Source organism: Arachis stenosperma, chromosome 9 (assembly GCF_014773155.1).
Source record: "Arachis stenosperma cultivar V10309 chromosome 9, arast.V10309.gnm1.PFL2, whole genome shotgun sequence".
Taxonomy (NCBI): domain Eukaryota; kingdom Viridiplantae; phylum Streptophyta; class Magnoliopsida; order Fabales; family Fabaceae; genus Arachis; species Arachis stenosperma.
Window position 1 is genome coordinate 65,498,503 of NC_080385.1, and position 7,738 is coordinate 65,506,240.

General features: G+C 39.5%; 1 non-coding gene across 1 annotated transcript; it reads right to left on the bottom strand.

Moving 5' to 3' along the window:
* Positions 1-1,086: 1,086 nt before the first annotated feature.
* On the bottom strand, positions 1,087-1,190 carry LOC130952794 (small nucleolar RNA R71). The gene has a single exon (XR_009074970.1). It is a non-coding gene; the product is annotated as a small nucleolar RNA R71 (small nucleolar RNA).
* Between the last annotated feature and the right edge of the window lie 6,548 nt (positions 1,191-7,738).

Genomic DNA, 7,738 nt, shown 5'->3' on the forward strand with positions numbered 1-7,738 from the left:
TCTTTTTTTATCCTATCTTTTTATCATATCTTCTTTTCTTATCTTTTTATCATATCTTTTTCAAAATTTTATCTTTTTCAAAAATTTGATTTCAAAATATCTTATCTAACTTCTTATCTTTTCAAATTTGGTTTTAATATCTTTTTCAACTAACTATTTGACTTTTTGTTTGTTTCTTATCTTTTTCAAAATCACCTAACTACTCTTCCCTCTTTAATTTTCGAAAATATCTCATCTCTTTTTCAAAAATTCTTTTTAATTGTTTTAAATTTAAATTTTAATTATATCTTATCTTTAATTTTCGAAAATCATTAACTACTTTTTCAAAATTATTTTCGAATTCTCTCTCTCTTCTCTTCTTCTATTTATTTATTTATTTACTAACACTTCTCTTCACCTCTCTTCATCTCCAATCACTGCCTCTATCATCATCCTTGTGATTGGATTCTCCACTCTTATTCCTTTCTTTTTCTACTAATAATAAGGATCGTCTTTGTCCAGATATAGAGGATTCCTCTTCCTTTTTTTTCTTTTTCTCTTCTCTTTCATATGAGCAGGAATAAGGAAAAAGGCATCTTTGTTGAAGCTGATCCAGAACCTGAAAGGACTCTGAAGAGGAAACTAAGAGAAGCTAAATTACAACAATCTAGAGGCAACCTTTCTGAAATTTTCGAACAAGAGAAGAAGATGGCAGCCGAACCCAACAACAATAATGCAAGGAGGATGCTTGGTGATTTCACTAAACCAACGTCCAAGTTTGATGGAAGAAGCATCACAATTCCTGCCATTGAAGCAAATAATTTTGAGCTAAAACCTCAAATAGTTGCTTTGATGCAACAGAACTGCAAGTTTCATGGACTTCCATCTGAAGATCCTTATCAGTTTTTAACTGAGTTATTGCAGATTTGTGGGACTGTTAAGACAAATAGAGTAGATCCTGAAGTCTACAGGCTCATGCTTTTCCCTTTTGCTGTAAGAGACAGAGCTAGAACATGGTTGGACTCACAACCAAAAGATAGCCTGGACTCCTGGGATAAGCTGGTCACAGCCTTCTTGGATAAATTCTTTCCTCCTCAAAAGTTGAGCAAGCTTAGAGTGGATGTTCAGACCTTCAAGCAAAAAGATGGTGAATCCCTCTATGAAGCTTGGGAAAGATACAAGCAGATGACCAAAAAGTGTCCTTCTAACATGTTTTCATATTGGACCATATTAGATATATTCTATTATGGTCTATCTGAGTTTTCCAAAATGTCATTGGACCATTCTGCAGGTGGATCTATCCACTTAAAGAAAACGCCTGCAGAAGCTCAAGAACTTATTGACATGGTTGCAAATAACCAATTCATGTACACTTCTGAGAGGAATTCCGTGAATAATGGGACGCCTCAGAGGAAGGGAGTTCTTGAAATTGATGCTCTGAATGCCATATTGGCTCAGAACAAAGTGTTGACTCAGCAAGTTAACAAGATTTCTCAAAGTCTGAATGGATGGCAAAATGCATCCAACAGTACTAAAGAGGCAGCTTCTGAAGAAGCTTATGATCCTGAGAACCCTGCAATAGCAGAGGTAAATTACATGGGTGAACCTTATTGAAACACCTATAATTCATCATGGAGAAATCATCCAAATTTCTCATGGAAGGATCAACAAAAGCCTCAACAAGGTTTTAATAATGGTGGAAGAAACAGGCTAAGTAATAACAAGCCTTTTCCATCATCTTCTCAACAACAGACAGAGAATTCTAAGCAGAGCCCCTCTAATTTAGCAAATTTAGTCTCTGATCTGTCTAAGGCTACTTTAAGTTTCATGAGTGAAACAAGGTCCTCCATCAGAAATTTGGAGGCACAAGTGGGTCAGCTGAGTAAGAAAGTCACTGAAACTCTTCCCAGTATTCTCCCAGCAATACAGAAGAGAATCCAAAAGGAGAGTGCAAGGCCATTGATGTAATCAATATGGCCGAATGCACAAGGGAGGAGAAGGACGAAAATCCTAGTGGGGAAGACCTCCTGGGACGTCTCTAAAACAAGAAGGAGTTCCCTATTAAGGACCTAAAGGAATCTGAGGCTCATATAGAGACCATAGAGATTCCACTAAATCTCCTTCTGCCATTCATGAGCTCTGAAGACTATTCTCCCTCAGAAGAGGATGAAGATGTGACTGGAGAGCAAGTTGCTCAATATCTAGGAGCCATCATGAAGCTGAATGCCAAGTTGTTTGGTAATGAGACTTGGGAAGGTGAACCTCCCTTGCTCATTAGTGAACTAGATACATGGGTTCAGAAAAATTTACCTCAAAAGAGACAAGATCCTGGTAAATTCTTAATACCCTGTACCATAGGCACCATGACCTTTAACAAGGCTCTGTGTGACCTGGGGTCAGGCATAAATCTTATGCCACTCTCTGTAATGGAGAAAGAGGGATCATTGAGGTACAGCCTGCCTTATTCTCATTACAATTGGCTGACAAGTCAGTAAGACAAGCTTATGGATTAGTAGAGGACGTGTTGGTAAAGGTTAAAGGCCTTTACATTCTTACTGATTTCATAATATTAGACACTAGGAAGGAGGAGGATGAATGCATCATCCTTAGAAGACCTTTCCTAGCCACAGAAAAAGCTGTGATAGACGTTAACAGAGGAGAATTAGTCCTTCAATTGAATGGGGACTACCTTGTGTTTAAGGCACACAGCTATCCTTCTGTAAGAAGGGAGAGTAGCATGCAGAGCTTCTCTTAGTACAGAGTCAAACAGAGACCCCACAATCAAACTCTAAGATTGGTGTTGGAAGGCCACAACCAAACTCTAAGTTTGGTGTTGAACCCCCATATCCAAACTCTAAGTTTGGTGTTGGGAGTCCACAACATTGACCTGATCACCTTTGTGCCTCCAAGAGAGCCCACTGTCAAGCTAGTGACACTAAAAGAGCGCTTGTTAGGAGGCAACCCAATTTTCATTTATCTAATTTTATTTTATTTTCATTGTTCTTTTATGTTTTATTAGGTTCATGATCATGTGGAGTCACAAAAATATTAAAATTAAAAGCAGAATAAAAAACAGCAGAAGAAAAATCACACCCTGGAGGAAGGACTTACTGGCGTTTAAATGCCAGTAAGGAGCATCTGGCTGGCGTTCAACGCCAGAACAGAGCATGGAGCTGGCACTGAACGCTAGAAACAAGCAACATCCTGGCGTTTGGATGCCAGGAATATGCCCTGAGGAAAGCTGGCGCTAAACGCCAGTAACAAGCATGGAACTGGCGTTCAACGCCAGAAACATGCTACACATGGATGTTGAACGCCCATAACGTGCATCACTTCGGCGTTTAAACGCCAGAATGGTATGCTAAAGCATTTTACATGCCTAATTGGTGCAGGGATGTAAATCCTTGACACCTCAGGATCTGTGGACCCCACAGGATCCCCACAGGATCATCTCAGGATCTGTGGACCCCACAGGATCCCCACCTAACATATTCCCACCTTACCTCCTAATTAATCCTATAACACACTTTCCCAAAAACCCTTCACCAATCACCTCAATCTCTCTTCCCAATTAGCCCCTTCACCACTCACATCCATCCGCTCTTCCCCAAAAACCTCACCTACCTTCAAAATTCAAAAATCTTTCCCACCCAAACCCACCCTAATTGGCCGAACCTACCCTCTCTCACTTCCCTATATAAACCCCTCCATTCTCCTTAATTTTCACACAACACAAACCTCTCTTCTCCTTCTTGGCTGAATACACCTCTCCCCCTCTCCTCCATATTTTCTTCTTCTTCTTCTTCTATTCTTTTTTCTTTTGCTCGAGGGCGAGCAACATTCTAAGTTTGGTGTGGTAAAAGCATAGTTTTTTGTTTTTCCATAACCATTGATGGCACCCAAGGCCGAAGAATCCACTAGAAAAGGAAAAGGGAAGACAAAAGCTTCCACCTCTGAGTCATGGGAGATGGAAAGATTCATCTCCAAAGCCCATCAAGACCACTTCTACGATGTTGTGGCCAAGAAGAAGGTGATCCCTGAGGTCCCTTTCAAGCTCAAGAAAAATGAGTATCCGGAGATCCGACATGAGATCCAAAGAAGAGGTTGGAAAGTTCTAACCAACCCCATTCAACAAGTCAGAATCTTAATGGTTCAAGAGTTCTATGCCAATGCATGGATCACTAGGAACCATGATCAAAGTGTGAATCCGAGTCCAAAGAATTATCTTACAATGGTTCGGGGGAAATACTTAGATTTTAGTCTGGAAAATGTGAGGTTGGCGTTCAACTTACCTATGATACAAGGAGATGCACGCCCCTACACTAGAAGGTTCAACTTTAATCAAAGGTTGGACCAAGTCCTTATGGACATATGTGTGGAAGGAGCTCAATGGAAAAGAGACTCCAAAGGCAAGCAGGTTCAACTAAGAAGACTGGACCTCAAGCCTGTGGCTAGAGGATGGTTGGAGTTCATTCAACGCTCTATCATCCCCACTAGCAACCGATCTGAAGTTACTTTGGATCGGGCCATCATAATTCATAGCATCATGATTGGAGAGGAAGTAGAAGTTGATGAAGTCATCTCCTATGAATTCTACAAAATAGCCGATAAGTCCTCTACTTTGGCAAGGCTAGCTTTTCCTCATCTTATTTGCCATCTATGTTACTCAGCTGGAGTTATCATAGAAGGAGACATCCTCATTGAGGAGGACAAGCCCATCACTAAGAAAAGGATGGAGCCAACAAGAGAGCCCACTCATGGAACCCAAGAGACGCATGAGGAAGCTCATCACCAAGAAATCCCGGAGATGCCTCAAGGGATGCACTTTCCTCCCAACAACTATTGGGAACAACTCAACACTTCCTTAGAAGATTTGAGTTACAATGTGGAACAATTAAGGGTGGAACATTAAGAGCACTCCATCATTCTCCATGAAATAAGAGAAGATCAAAGAGCAATGAGGAAGGAGCAACAAAGGCAAGGAAGGGACATAAAAGAGCTTAAGAACATCATTGGTCCTTCAAGAAGAAGACGCCACTAAGGTGGAATCATTCCTTGTTCTTATTTTTTCTGTTTTTCGGTTTTTATGCTTATTATGTCATCTATATTTGTGTCTCTACTTCATGATCATTAGTGTTTAGTAACTATGTCTTAAAGTTATAAATAAATTCCATGAATCCTTCACCTCTCTTAAAAGAAAAATGTTTTTAATTCAAAAGAACAAGAAGTACATGAATTTCAAAAATTGTCCTTGAAATTAGTTTAATTATATTGATGTGGTGACAATACTTTTTGTTTTCTGAATGAATGCTTAAACAGTGCATAATTTTGATTTTGTTGTTTATGAATGTTAAAGTTGTTGGCTCTTGAAAGAATGATGAACAAAGAAAAATGTTATTGACAATCTGAAAAATCATGAAATTGATTCTTGAAGCAAGAAAAAGCAGTGAAAAAGCAAAAGCTTGCGAAAAAAAATTTGGTGAAAAAAAATAGAAAGAAAAAGAAAAAGCAAGCAAAAAAAGCCAATAGCCCTTAAAACCAAAAGGCAAGGGTAAAAAGGATCCAAGGCTTTGAGCATCAATGGATAGGAGGGCCCAAGGAAATAAAATCTAGGCCTAAGCGGCTAAATCAAGCTGTCCCTGACCATGTGCTTGTGGCATGCAGGTCCAAGTGAAAAGCTTGAGACTGAGTGGTTAAAGTCGTGATCAAAGCAAAAAGAGTGTGCTTAAGAGCTCTCGACACCTCTAACTGGGGACTCTAGCAAAGCTGAGTCACAATCTGAAAAGGTTCGCCCAGTCATGTGTTTGTGGCATTTATGTATCCGGTGGTAATACTGGAAAACAAAGTGCTTAAGGCCACGGCCAAGACTCATAAAAGCAGTTGTGTTCAAGAATCAACATGCTCAACTAGGAGAATCAATAACACTATCCGAAATTCTAAGTTCCCATAGATGCCAATCATTCTAAACTTCAAAGGAGAAAGTGAGATGCCAAAACTGTTCAGAAGCAAAAAGCTACAAGTCTCGCTCATCTGATTAGAATTAATATCCATTGATATTTTGGGATTTATAGTATATTCTCTTCTTTTTATCCTAATTGATTTTCAGTTGCTTGGGGACAAGCAACAATTTAAGTTTGGTGTTGTGATGAGTGGATAATTTATACGCTTTTTAGCATTGTTTTTAGGTATTTTTTAGTATGATCTAGTTACTTTTAGGGATGTTTTCATTAGTTTTTATGCTAAATTCACATTTCTGGACTTTACTATGAGTTTGTGTGTTTTTCTATGATTTCAGGTATTTTCTGGCAGAAATTGAGGGACCTGAGCAAAACTCTGATAGGAGGCTGACAAAGAACTGCTGATCCTGTTGGAATCTGACCTCTCTGCACTCAAAATGGATTTTCTAGAGCTACAGAACTCCAAATGGCGCGCTCTTAACGGCGTTAAAAAGTAGACATCTAGAGCTTTCCAGCAATATATAATAGTTCATACTTTATTCGTGATTAGACGATGTAAACTGGCGCTCAACGCCAGTTCCATGCTGCATTCTGGAGTCAAACGCCAGAAACACGTCATGAACCAGAGTTGAACGCCCAAAACACGTTACAACTTGGCGTTCAACTCCAAAAGAAGCCTCAGCTCGTGTAAGATTCAAGCTCAGCCCAAACATATACCAAGTGGGCCCCCGAAGTGGATTTATGTATCAATTACTTACTTCTGTAAACCCTAGTAGCTAGTTTAGTATAAATAGAACTTTTTACTAGTGTATTAGACATCTTTGGTCTCAGTTTTATATTATTATTCATCTAAGGAGACTATTGATCACGTTTTGGGGGCTGGCCATTCGGCCATGCCTGAACCTCTATCACTTATGTATTTTCAACGGTGGAGTTTCTACACACCATAAGATTAAGGGTGTGGAGCTCTGCTGTACCTCAAGTTTCAATGCAATTACTACTATTTTCTATTCAATTCGACTTATTCTTATTCTAAGATATTCGTTGCACTTCAACATGATGAATGTGATGATCCATGACACTCATCATCATTCTCACCTATGAACGCGTGACTGACAACCACTTCCGTTCTACTTTAGACCGGGCGCATATCTCTTGGATTCCTTAATCAGAGTCTTCGTGGTATAAGCTAGAATTGATGGCGGCATTCATGGGAATCCAAAAAGTCTAACCTTGTCTGTGGTATTCCGAGTAGGATTTCGGGATTGAATGACTGTGACGAGCTTCAAACTCGCGATTGCTGGGCGTGATGACAAACGCAAAAGAATCAAGGGATTCTATTCTAACATGATCGAGAACCGACAGATGATTAGCCGTGCTGTGACAGAGCATTTGGACCATTTTCACTGAGAGGATGGGATGTAGCCATTGACAACGGTGATGCCCTACATACAGCTTGCTGACGTGCGGAAAACGATCCGACACAAAACTCACCGGCAAGTGCACCGGGTCGCATCAAGTAATAATAACTCACGGGAGTGAGGTCGATCCCACAGGGATTGAAGGATTGAGCAATTTTAGTTTAGTGGTTGATTTAGTCAAGTAAATCAAGATTTGGTTGAGTGATTTGTGATTTGCAGAATTTAAATTGCATAGAAAGTAAAGGGAATGGGTAATTGGCATGAAAATAAAGAGAACAGGAGTTAAAGTGCTGAATCTTAAAGAACAAGAAATTAAATGGCAGAAACTTAGAACGCAAGAAATTTAAATTGCAAAATCTTAAAATGCAAGAAATGTAAATG